The sequence below is a fragment of the Halictus rubicundus genome, chromosome 4 (assembly GCF_050948215.1).
Source record: "Halictus rubicundus isolate RS-2024b chromosome 4, iyHalRubi1_principal, whole genome shotgun sequence".
Classification (NCBI taxonomy): domain Eukaryota; kingdom Metazoa; phylum Arthropoda; class Insecta; order Hymenoptera; family Halictidae; genus Halictus; species Halictus rubicundus.
This window is the reverse complement of record NC_135152.1, coordinates 5,967,900-5,981,854: the sequence shown is the minus strand read 5'-3', so window position 1 is coordinate 5,981,854 and position 13,955 is coordinate 5,967,900.

The window sequence follows — 13,955 nt, the reverse complement described above, 5'->3', positions numbered from 1 at the left end:
CCGTAGGTCAGCTAATCGACACCGTTCTCAATGATTTCTGCTCTTCGTTGCGTCAAAATCAACTTTTTTTTCAACGCTTGTTACATGGAGAAGCACCAAAATAATTTAAGAGTAACATTTCATTGTCATCGGTAGACTACAGTTTCTTAGGCAAAATTGTCTCCATCAATTGCAAGGCATATGAGTAAAATAAAATTTTCCTTCTTCAATCATTTTAACGCTTTATCTACAGGACGCCTATTAATAGCATCTTCAGTAATTCTGCTGTACCAACAGGAAGCTTGAAAATCCTTTTTTACATAATAATCCTAATCGAAATTATTATATTACGTATCTGTAGGTGACTTGTTGGTTCAAAAATCCTTAGCTATGGATCATCTACTTAAAAAATTATGAAATCCTCGAATTCTTCTAATCATTTTACACGCAGTCTAATCACCAGCGTATTAAAATTGTTAGTGCAAAAATAAAGATACTGTCTACGTACCTCCCGTGTCTTGAGGTTGATGTAATTTTTATTTCGCATAAAAATTCGCAGTCTGGTTGTTCGGGTAGTTTCGGTGTTCGTCAAGTGTTAAAAATTTCCAGTGACATAAAAATTGAATAGGAGTGAGAACAGTCCCGTATGAATTATGTGTATCTATTGATTCGCGGGAGAAATATTCGGGGACTCATGCGGAACGTCGTTCAGCTCAATCTTCTTTATTGGAGTACAAGAGACTCTAAGCCCCGGTGTCTATTAACAGCGAAAAGAAAACAAAACCTGGATCTATTCGATCTTGGTTCTCCATACACGTGGAACGGTCCGCGAGAGTGTTAACATATGAGCATCATGACAGGCACAACCGCGACAAGATCTACATTAAACCTCTGCCTCCTAAACTTACTCGGAGAATCATTGCGTCATCGATCTCCGAGCTGTACTACCATCGGATGTGGTAGCGAGTTCAATATGTATCAGAGATGCTCGCGATTTTATGCGAATAATATGCGACAAGTAGAACCGGTGTACGGGGATTTCGTTCCAACGTTTCCCACAGAATTTATGTATGTAGTCGAAAAATCTTGAAATAAATTAGAAAATAAAATACACATTTCATAAATTACCTTATTTCCTGTTTACTGTAAACGCTTCTGGAGGAATTAAAAAGTTCATTCAAGATTGACTTTAAAAATTGAACAAGTTGAAACCACTATTTATTATCAACTTTATGCACAAATTTCCTTAATTGCACTTGATATTCATACGAACCATTAGAGCGTCCAATAGGAACCTACCCCTATGAAAAATTTTATTTCATTATCTAATCATTTGAACCACCCCTGCAGACAATATAATTTTATTTAAAATGAACTTTTTCGAATTTTCAGCAAATGTTGAGACTGAACAAGCTACTTCTTGCAATTACCAATTTCCAAAGCGTTCAATAGGAACTCACCCCGAAAAAAATTGTATCCTATTATCAACACATTGGAACTACCCCAGCAGAAAATACAGGGTGTCCCGGGTTTTAATGGACAAACTTGGGGAGCATATCCTACAAGTGGAAATAAGAAAAAAATGTTATTTGAAGTTTGCTCAGAAACGCTTTATTGCAAAGTTATAAACAAATAAAGTTAGTATTGATGACGGTGGATTTTACTTTACTGAACATTGAAAGGTCGTCCTTTGGCGCAAATACAAGCTCGACATCGATTTTTTATGGAGCTTATTACAGAATAAATTTCTTCCTTATTTTGTTGCATTTCAGCAGCGGAAATATTAATCCGTTGCTTTAATTCTTCACACGAAGTAACTTCTGCACAAAATCCGTAGATAAAATGAATATCAGCGTATTCCTCATTTGAAAACACTCCAGGCATTTTCACCGCGTATTCCTGATCTAACTGGCCGTTAACACTAACAGCAAATCATCTCAAAATAGTAAACATGACATGAATAGACAAATAAGATAAACACGTTCGACCTTTCAATGTTCAGCAAAGTAAAATCCGCCGTCATCAATTCTAACTTTATTTGCTTATAACTTTGTAATAAACCGTTTCTGAGCAAACTTCAAATAACATTTTTTTCTTATTTCCACTTGTAGGATATGCTCCCCAAGTTTGTCCATTAAATCCCGGGACACCCTGTATAATTGCATTTCAAATGAATTTCTTCAAATTTTTACAAGATTTCGAACCGATCAAGCTATTTCTTGCGGCCGGCAATTTCCCACACGAATTTCCCTAATTGCACCAAGACGATATTCAGCCCCATCGAATGCTCGAAGCGTCCAAGACCAACAGACCCCTAAAGAAAAGGGGGAAAAAGTATAAACAGAGCGCGAGGGTTGATAAATTCCGCGCGGGTTACCCGGACAGGCCGTCAAGAGAGAAAGAGAGAGAGAGAGAGAGAGACGGAAAAAAAGAATATATTCAATTCGAGGTTCACAGCTAAGACGCGTTGCAGAAAAACCAATACGTATCCGCGTGCCGGCCATGATGGATTGCCGGAGCTATGGGAAACTATCTGTCAAGCACAATATCGACCCTCGCCCTCTCCGTCCAACCCCTAGAAACCGAAGGTTCACTCTCGCTGCCGGCGGCGCGTTCCGTCCCAGGGTTGCGCTCCGCAATGTAGGTTTACCTATACACTACCATACAAACCTTTTCTCGGCCCCCGTTTTTCCTCTGTACCGTCCCCCACCGCTGACGCCTGGCCCGAGAGTCCATGACCATTTCGCAAATGGCACATCTCCTCCACCATAGATCCCCCGTGTTTGCATAAGAAAGAACCGCGGAATCTATATTTAACACTTTGCCTACCGGCGACTCACTAGTTCTTCGAACATCACGAGGATTTATAATTGGCACCCTTTATGAATCCACTTTAACCATGTCCTTTGCTATTCCAGTGTATATTTCATTGCAATTTGAAGGACGCTAAAAGATTAACTCCAGTCATTGCAGCTGCGAAAAAATTCGTACAGCAAAAGGTTGAAGAAATATTTTATACTTTTAATTCTATCTTTTTTTTTTGCGTTTTAATATGGCAATAACAAATTACACGCCGAATCACTTTCTAAGGGAGTTGTTTCTTAGAAGAAAGTTTCTTGAATTTCTTTTAGTGCACTTCAATGATTAAAAATGCTATTAATAGGCTTCCGGTAGGTAGTGTTGAAGCAGCGTCGAAGCAGAAGGTATCCGCGTGGCAAACGAAGGCTGGCCGCCCCCATTAAAATGTTTTATCGATCGCCATTGATGGCCAGCGATCGGCCGATAACGGCGACACGATTCGCGATTTAGCGGCCCCGTTTGCAACCGATTTCGTTAGCTTGGAATCGTGTCGGCCCTTCGTGGGAGTTCTGAATTAATTTCTAAGGGTGCGAGAATAAAAAAGGCGCAAATACAAAAGAAAAGGGACGGCGTTGAGAAAATCGCAACCATTATTTTTTGTTTGGGGCCGCTGCAAAGTATCAAGAATATTTTTTTGAATTTGTAGACGATAGATTTCACTAAAGGGTAAATATTAAAAATAATTGACATGATAGCCAAAATAAAATTGAATGACGCGAAGAAGATATTGCAGAATAATGCGCGCTGGACACTGATAATGAGGACCGTGTTGTAAAATGACTGACAGTGATGCTTTTCAAATTGTTTATTTTTACAGTAACATATATTGTCATAAACTCAGTTTCCGAAGCTTCAATAAAATCGACTAGTACTCCATATAGACCGCGGTAAAAAAAATATTGCTTTCGTCTACCTACGATTCCTAATAAATATATTGATATCAAAATTGAAGAATTATCTCCCACCTTACCATTCAGAGAGAACCGGGCGAAAGTAACATTGTAAATAATTCAGTCTATTATAGTTATTATCGCAAATTTTGGATATATCATGTATAATTACAATTAAATAAGCACATCCATTTAAAAGAAAGTATTGTTACTGTCGACCGCATACTATGTAATAATCTTTCCATTTTGTATTAGTAACTTGGATATTACTCGTCACGAAGCAAAACTTCTTCAATAATGTCAGGTAGCTATGCAAGATTTTGATATAGAAGTTCATGTTATAAAATTGTTGCTTCCGATCCCGTCCCTGCAACAACGTCTGTAAATTTCATACTTCGATGCCAATTGTCTGATTTCTTTCGCAATACAATTACAAAAATTATTTGAACGCTCTACAATCTAATTGGGCCATTTTATACCATCCACACACGCGTCTCTTGCGAGTTCACGAACGATTGCATCAAGAAACACGTGCGCGACAGTAGAACAGTAAGTCTTCGATAAACCTTAAACATATCGGAACATTTTCACAAGAATGATCGATGAGATCTAATGTTTACACACACACTTCACATTTTCGAGAGCAGAATTAACAAACACAGAATGATAATACTCGGCGGCACACGTTCGAATTTTTCAATCAGAAGTGAACAAACATGTTCCACTGCAAATTAAACTTAAACATTTTTCCGTAAAAAAGAAACTGTAAGGACGCTCCTGCACACGCAATAGGAACGCTTTCGGCCATCTTGTTCGGTGTGAACAGCGCAGCTGCCGGCACGATCCCTACTCCTCATCCCTTAACTTTTCAACTCCCTTTGAAGCTACCCTATTCTGCTTGCCCTTAACTACCAGCCAGTTTCGAGCTGCCTTCGTCTTTTTAATTAGAAATATTTATTCTTTCGTCAGGACCAAAAATATTAGCATCATTGAAGTACAATTACCTCTATACAACGTACAAGGTATGTCACAAAAGTTGATTATTTAAACACATCGACTGCTAACAAACTGGTGGAAGATCATGACTGGACTGCGGCACTTTATGCATAATAAATATTTTTTAAAATGTATTTCTCCTGTTAATCATTCCAGCGTGTCATTCTATTTATTTTCGTCATAAATGCATAAAAATCCGCCGTCTAATTGCGACCCTTATAATTACAAATCTAATACACCGGTAGCTCTCAAGTGACTGTAAAAAAAAATGTTTTTGAACTGAAAGATCAAGGAAAAATCGTGAGACATGATAAGGGACACCGAGATCCGATACGATGCGTTTACACGATAAGTGACGCGAAGAAAGGAAATTACGAGGATCGCACGACAAAGTCCGACCTTTACGGCGGATCGTGAGGAGAGAGAGGAGATGCCGTCCTGGGCAAGATCGGGCCAGCTGACCCTGCAACCACTATGATTTATGGACGGACCAAGCGAAACAACCGAGCATCCTGTAGCTCTCTCAGGTATACCGAAAGCGCGCGCGGCCGTTCACGCCGCGTTCCGCAGGTTCTCTCCCGATCGGTTCGCGTTTCGGCCACTCCTCCGTGGTTCGAGTATTACTGCGAACGTCATCACGAAAATATTTTGACGCGCCAAAATTCATACTTTTGAGGCTGATTAATGGCGATGACTAAGCGATCCGCTTCCGGTTTCGTTACGCCTTTCGGGACGGGCACCGGCGTTTTCGGCGAGCGCCGTTTGCTTTGACGGCGTCGGGAAAACTGGCGCCGAAATACTCGTTTTTAAAGCCGAATTACAGTAAACCTACAAGTACCGTTGTTTTTGAAAAATGTTTTATGGCCCCGGAAGGCTGTGGAAATTCGCCGAGTATATCAGAAAATTGGAGACGGTAATCAATATTTTTGTTGTTTTAATATTTTTTCAGTATTCGTTTTCGTCAGAATAGTGTCAGTAACATTTTTTTTTGTTTTTGTCAATGCTGAAGACTTGAAGATAATTTATACAGATCGAAGGTAGGAAAATGTTCTCGTCGAGTTTTTCGGATTATTGATCAACCCCGTGTTCGACGATTTAAATCTTGGTTAACATCCCTATCTACAAGAATAACACCATCAACATTTTTTAATCTTAAAGATAATGAATACGTAAAAATAGTAAAAAATGGATAAAATATATACAGGTCGAAAGTATCGATTTTTTTTTTAGGAACATATTCTTGTCGACTCGCTTAGAAGTTTAGAATGTTGATCAACCCGTTAAGCCACCGTTAATATTCGTATGCATCAAAGTAATGCGATAAACATTTCGTTACAGTCGCAGTTAAAGAGTCTGTGAAAACGGTGAAAGTGGTTCGTATAATCCAGTTAATGAATATTATATTCTAGTTGGCAATTTTCAGTCTTAGGCACGTTATCGTAAGGCAATGAGTTAATTATTAATTGTACGCTTGTTCAACAGGATACTTTGACGCAACAATGACTAGTTATTCGTATGTACTTATCTCGTAACAAGTGAATCAACATAATCTTAGATCATCCGACTCCTCGAGCAACAATTGGCACATAAATGTCTTTGGAATTAGCGTTCACAGCTGACGAAGTACAGTATTCCCCCATTGTAATTGCTCTCGGCCGACCCCTTCTGATGGCGTTTCTGTTCCCACCATATTATGGGGTTTTAAAGCATACCTTTCTCATTATTAAACCGCAAATGTTCATGTAGATTTCAATTTTATAATTTTTCGAAACAAGATTCAACTAGATACTGATTACAACAGACGCTTCCACAAAATCGGAAAATAATTCATTATTTTTATTGTACGTACTATGCATTTTGTGCAACCTTTATCTGCACCGTAAATGTATCATCTACAGATTATCAGATTGCAGTCATCTCTATAATCACGTTGCGTGACTCGGATAGCGCAATTATGCCGAGGGAATACTGTGGATATCTTCGGAACCATCAAATTAAGTTGTAACGTTTTCTTGTCTGACAAACGGCGAGTGATAATGTAATATATCTCGTTGGATATAAACCTAAGCTAAACTAGCCGTTAATGTACATATCAGTCATTATGATTGTAATTAGTGGACTTCCGATTTTGTGCATTTGTAGAATTTTTGATCTTATAGAATTCGGTAAGTACTCCAATATTTACACTTCGAAATGTTTACTCCCCAAATTTGTGCTCAACCAAAATCGTGTTCAAAATTGTGTTCAATCAAATTTGTGCTCAAGCAAGTTTCTACTCTCCCAGAATTGTAGTTCCCCAAATTCGTGCACGTCCATATTTTTAATGTTTGACATTTTTCTCTCTTTCGCATAAAAATCAGCAGACCAATAATTAAATCCTAGAAATACTCCCTACATTTGCACTTATTGTACCCACATCTCCAAATTCCCATTTATAAATATAGCTCCATAGTTAATCGTCATCGAGAGTGTTAATTGCCTGTACCAAAAATAGCGATCTCCAGGTATTAACACTAAAAAATATCTCCTATACTAACCAGTCTTTGCAATTGACTTTGGTCCATTATTCGCACAAAAGTTATGTCAAAATACCAAGTCAATATACCAAGTCAAAATGATGCCAAATTGATTCATGACTGTCCGTAAGGTTCCAACTTTACCATCTGTTCCATGTAGCATTGCTTCTGATAATAGCTCTGACTATTATACATAGCCTGCTGATGTTGATGTCTGTAATGCAGGTACGCTTCGTGAAGACGTTGGTAGTCCTGCAGACCAGAAGTCGTGGGCTGATTGGTCGCCGATACTTGTCCCATGTGCATTAGCGGCGTCGTTGGTGTGGTCGTTGTTGCAGCAACGAATTGACTATCGATTGGCGAACCATTTTGACTGGTAGATACAGAGTCCTCCTTGTTCATCATCTCTGCATTGCTGTAGGCCAATTTCTCACCCTTTTTGGCCTTCATTCGCCGATTCTGAAACCAGATTTTGATCTGGCGCTCGCTTAGACACAGTGCTTGGGAGATTTCGAGGCGGCGTCTTCTGGTCAGATACCGATTGAAATGGAATTCCTTTTCCAGCTCCAGGGTTTGGAACCTTGTATAGGTTTGGCGTGTCCGTTTCGGCCCGAGTCCGCTCGTTTCACCTGAAAAAGGTTTATTCAGTTCGTTCATTTATTTTGTCCATTGCGATTTCGAAGGATAAAATGTATAAAAGAAAGCCTAACTCGCGGTTCGAACTCGTGAACGTGTTAATCTAGTTCTGAAAACTTGAATATGAATTCTATTTAATTTTTCAACATCAGATATTAACCTCTTAAGCACTGCGCGCTCGTCCGCAACTCTACCTCCCAGGTACGGTACGCTTGTCCGCAACTCTGTGTCCCAGGTACGGCGCGCCTGGCCGCAGATGGCACAAAAGTCGCTATAGTGGCGTCACCGTTCAAACTGATGTTTTCCACGGAAGCCGCTACAGTGACGTAACGTTCAAACTGATGCTTTCTACGGAAGCCACTATAGTGGCGTACAGTGCTTAAGAGGTTAAAATCAAATGTCAGTTAAAGCAGAAAAACGCCCGACCATCGTCAAAATCTCGAAAACGTAAAAATCTACAAACCATTCGAATTAGATGACTTCATCCAAGGATAATCAACCTGTGGCTGCCCCTCTTCGACAAACTTGTTCAACTCAGGACTTTGTTCTCCACTGTTATTATTGCTAATATCAATATCATTATTATTGTTATTAATATTAATATTATTATTATTGCCCCCGTATCCAGTTCCGTAAGCTTGTTGAACCGCAAAATCAGGCGACGTAGGCGTCATCAGCGAAGACGTCACACCAGGCTGCGGCTGGTTTGAATAACCTTGGTAACCTTCCATCAAGTAGTTCGTCTCTTGCACGATATCCTGAGTACATAGATATCCTGTCGCAGGCGACTTACTGTCCGTCGAGGATGTCGGCGTGTACGGTGGCGTTTGCAGGATCTGGCCGTCTGGCGGGGTCACCGGTTTCATGGAATTCATTGAATTCGAGTAAGAATCAGCAATCGCGTCCTTCCCGTGACGAAGCAGCGTTTCTAGGAGACTCGAAGAGGTCGTCGAAAGTTCTTGCGTTTGAGGATGCTGTATGTAACCCGAGCTGGATTGCAGCTGCTGATTCACCTCATACCCGCTATCTGGGAACATAACCTGTTCGGAGGATCGGTCGCCGATCGCTGATTGATAAGGCCAGTAGTCGGGCTCGTTGTTGGCGAAGTACGCGGAGCTGGCCATGTTGAAATCTGGCTGAAGAACAGGACACCGGGGCGGTTAGGTCGAGCAGGACTTGGATCAAACTGGGCCCCGATCGATCAGAGCTCTTCTCAATCAAGCAGGACTTCGATCAAGCTTTTCCGAATCGAGCAGCACCTGGATCATGCTCTTATCGATCATACTATTCTGAACTTAGAGGGCTCCAGCTTAGACACTCGCGTGGACCAGATCATAGATCTGACAGGTTAGTACGGGGATTCTTCGCTTTGTTCCACTGTCTTTCACTTTGTCTCATTCCGTCTCGCTTTGCTTCGTTTCACTGATCACACTATGGACAGCTGCTACACTATGCACTGTTCCCATCACAAGTGACACAAATTGCACTAAATATTCTCCGCTTTTAAGAGACCAGTTAGGCCTCTAAACCGACACACGTGGCACTGAACGTCCTCTTTGTTTTGGAGAATTCCCCGAGTTTAAATACCTTGATGACATCCAGGAGTGTTGATAGTTCGGCTGGTCTTGAAACGCGACACAGGCAGCACTGTTTTGAAGAATTTCCAGTAAAGTCTAGCCACCTTGACGGCTTCCAGGGTCAGCGTAGCTAGTCCCGGCACTTTCAGGAAAGCGGGGAGAGACCCGCCTGGCACCGTAGCTGACTAACAATGAAATGAAACGTCCCCGTTACGATTTCGACCGTCCACAGCGCACAGGGTGTTCCACGCGTGCCAAAAATGGGTACCCCGGCAAACTTTCACCGGGTTTATTGCCGTACCTCGCGGACAGAGGCTGTCGGGTGAAGGTGGAGGGGGTTGGTTTACCCTTAGGGTCTCCCTTTCTCCCTCTTTCTTTCCTGATTTCGTTCCCTGTGTCAAAGCCTCCCGCGGCTACCATCCAGGGGAGCTCTGCTCGCTTCTATCAGCTGCCCTTTGATTCGGAGTTAAGGCCACCCCCGTCACTACGCACCCGCTTTCCGATCTGTGCTGCAATCCCCTCCCACTATTAACGCTATTGACACAGAACCCATATTGGTTCCCCTTGAATCCCCATGCGCACGACCTCGCACAATGCCCGCCATGTGCGCGACCCCCTTCGGCTGCCCTATAGGTCCGGAGTATGTGACGACCTATCGGCGAACACCAACCCCCTCGCAAAATCGAAAATGCCTCGCGAGATCGGCTCTGGTGAAATTGGCGAAATTGATAAGTGAGATTTGATGGTCTCAATATGAATTTTTCATGCCGGAAGACGACGCTTCAGTCGATGATTGCTTCGGGGGTTGCGTGGAAAATATTGTGCCAGTAAATTGTTCATTAGAATAAACTGTTAATATTCGTATTTTAGTTGTGCAGGGTGTGCAGGGTAGAAGAAAATTTCAGAGAATTAGATTGGTTCAGAGGGCGAAATATTATTTTAAATATTTGTTGGGAAAAGAAAATAGCTAGGCGATTTAAAATCATTGCGCGACAGTTAGGAACAGCTGACGGTTCGAGCAACCGAAAAACTCTACGCGTTTTTCGGTACAGTTTGCCCGTTGCTTGTCGGCGACGAAGGTGAATCCGCTGACAAGTAAATAGACAACACTAGAGTGAATGGCCCAGAGCGATGGTATGAGAAAGTTAAGAGTTATGACGTGAGAGAGGGAGAAGAGCGTAAGGTGCGGTAACCCGGAAATACACATGTCTGTGTGTGTGTCTGTGTGTGATTCGCGGCCGTTATACATGAGGCAAGCCGTGGGAGAGAGAGAGAGAGAGAGAGAGAGAGAGAGAGAGAAAGAAAGAAAGAGTCGTTAATCGAGATAGCGAGAGTAAACGAGTAACCGAGTAAAAGAATAAATAGTAAGCGAGCGTAATTGGTATAGTGTATTCACAGTACATTATTTATCGTATAACAAATTTATGTATATAGCTGAATCCCACTTCTGACATCCTATTATTTTTTAATCCCACATATTGATTTATTAATTGTTAATAGTATGGACGATTTTATTTTTAATGTATTTTGGCTTGTGTAACTTGAATAGGAGGGTGAAATTTTGGAAAAGACGAAGAGGAATTGAAAGCGATGCATGAATAAACATAAAGAAATTCTGAATTATCGCTTGATACGTCCACCTTAATCACAGTTTCGCCGTTTCCTGCAACATCCATCTCGCATATCTTCCCCACCGTAAACGAAGCCCTCGATTTTCCCTTAGCCGAGGAAAATGAAGTCAGTAGGTAAAATCATTTACGCTGCGCTGTAAGCCCGGACCCTCGTTCCTTCCCACAAGTATCGCCCTTTGCGGATTATTATTTATTATCATCGTGGTCGTTCGTCCCGTGCACACGCGAGCCGGCTCCGACGTTGTTCTCTCAGACATCATTTGCGAGATAGTATTGGTACCAAGCTTTCGTGCACGTGCAGAGAGGATAGCGATTGTGTGCGTGGAGACGCGTGTCCATCCTGATCAGCCGTTGGAGTCCCCGTAGGTTTGGTCACCGCGTCGAACGCATCATTAATCATGCTTTTTCTCCTCTTTTTTTTCGGGGTTGCTTTACTATTTATAGTTTGTCCGCGAGGCCGTCTATTATCTCCGGCGAGCGATAATTGTTTTGAGGTCGGCTCCTCAAACAAGAGCCGATCATTAGCGTCTTCTTCGCGAGATGATTGCGTCTCAATCCGGGGATCATCGATTCGACAGTTTTCAGACCGGCGTTGATAATATTCTCACCACCGCTTAGGAGAATTAATAAACGACCGTTGGAACATCAATCTTTCCCTCAACGGAGCTGCGAAATGGCCAGGAGTGAATCTTTTTTTGTTATAGTTGGCAAAGGATCTTGCTAATTTTGTTCCGTTTTGTCCCTCGATTTTTGCTCCAATCTCTTTCTGAATTGGAAGATCGTTCATCGTGAAATTAGTAGCTATAACAATTTTATTAATATGAATGTTAAATTAATGTAGATTTTATGTTATTAGCATTTTTATAAGCGGACTATGGATTTTTATTTAAAAATTGTGTGTTTCGATTGTAAGTAGTTGAAGCTACATAGAAACTCCTTTTTTCATTAATAATTTTAATAGATTTAATTTTTATATTCATCTTTTAACCACTCTTTTAAATTACAACTAGCCATTTTATAACAAATGCATAAAATCTGTACGTACATTCATAACGACAATCAAAGTACAAAACAGTAATCGATAGAATTAACAGACAGTGTTATGCCATTTCCAACTAATTAAAATTAATATATGAAAAGTGAAACATTCTATCTCTGTTTCCCATACCCGAGGCAAATAATTTTTATTTCCATCTTAATCTGAATAAAAAGGGGTAAGTATAGCGTCTTGAGGGATGAATTTCATTCTTAGAGTAAATGTTTTACTTTTCTAACAAGTTCGACCAAAGGTGAGCTTCCCAAGGGATGAACATATCAGAGCGATGGAAACGAGTATTAAATAATTATTTCGTACTGAAATGACGAACCAAGTCAAATAATTGTGCTCGGGAATTTCCTGTCGGATATTTGAACTAAACTTCAAAACACACGAGCCATTTCCCAGGGGTAGTAATATTACCGCGGTGGCAATCTCGAACTCGTTCTACGTCCCGTCCCCATTTTATAAAGGTTCTTTTGCCGTGATTCGAATGTTTTGCAATGTTTTTCCTTTCCGGGACGGAAGAGATTGAAATAGATATTTCGAGCAAGTAAACAAAGAACGTCGGGTAGCAAAGCTAGACGCAGGCAGTCTTGCGAGTGACGTCTCTTTCTAGAAGCCTGACCGGCGACGATTAATCAACCCCTCTGAAACCCTCTCTCTTTCCTCTCTCCCTCGTGTGTCTAGTACTTTCTCTCTCTCTCTATCTCTCTTTCTCGCACTCCTACTTTTCCTGTTATATACACGTGCATTTAGCACGTCTCTTCTGCCCCCGTTCACCTTCTGTATTTTCATTAATCCCACTTTCGTTTCGGCGCATTTGCGGCAAGGGGAGCGAGACACACTGTGGTCGGGGAGAGAAAAGGCCGAGGAAAGCTGAAGAATTATGAAAGTAGGCCTCTCTTCGAAGAAGATTGTGTCCACTTTGTGGAATCGGTGACAATCGAAACCTTTCATCTGTCGACGGGAGTAATGATCGAACCTCTCAACCCGTCCCCCCTCTGTTTCGCTCGCTTTCTTGAAACGAGTACCTGTAAATTAAATTACAAGTACTGTTTCTTAGTGCCCTAGAGTCTCGGGAGCTTCACCCTCGTTACATCAAGCGAACCTCGTCAGTTGCACAACAACGCGCGGTGGGGATGGTTGCCTGGTTACACGGAAACCACGTGACACGCGACAGAAATAAAGATTCGTTATACTTATTCTATCTATACTTGTCTTCAGTTTCAAAATGCAACACCATTTTTGCTATAAATTCATGAAATCAAGTGTTATTCATCGATAGGCAGCAGGGAGAACATTCATATCTACATACAATATAATCGGAGAGTAACTGTTACAGTTAATATCATTCTACACGTTTTGATGTGGCGAATACTAATATGATTTTCGTTCTACTAGAAAATAAGTACGATCGCGAAGAGATAAAAGCAATTTCTGCTGCTTCTCTTGTTCACGACTCAACGACGACGCGACGCTGTCGCTACGCTCCACGTGACCTGTCGCCAAGTGGGACTCTAAACGTTTCTCACCTCAGGAATCACCCCTTTCAGAATTCCTCAGAAGTTTCGGGACACCCTGTAGTAGAAGTGGGAGATTTCACGGGTAACAACAACAGATAACAATTGCCATTGCCTAAAAAGAAATAGAAATGCCTAAATTCTTGTGGAAGTCAAGGCGTTCAAATAATTTTAATATTTTTCCTTTCAAAGCTGCATCCTTGATTGGATAATTGTTTAGGGAACGAATTAAATTTACAAACAAATGGAGTCCGTAAATAAGGCATATCTAAGACACTTGATCCACCATCTTCTAGTTTTTTTGACCTGTAT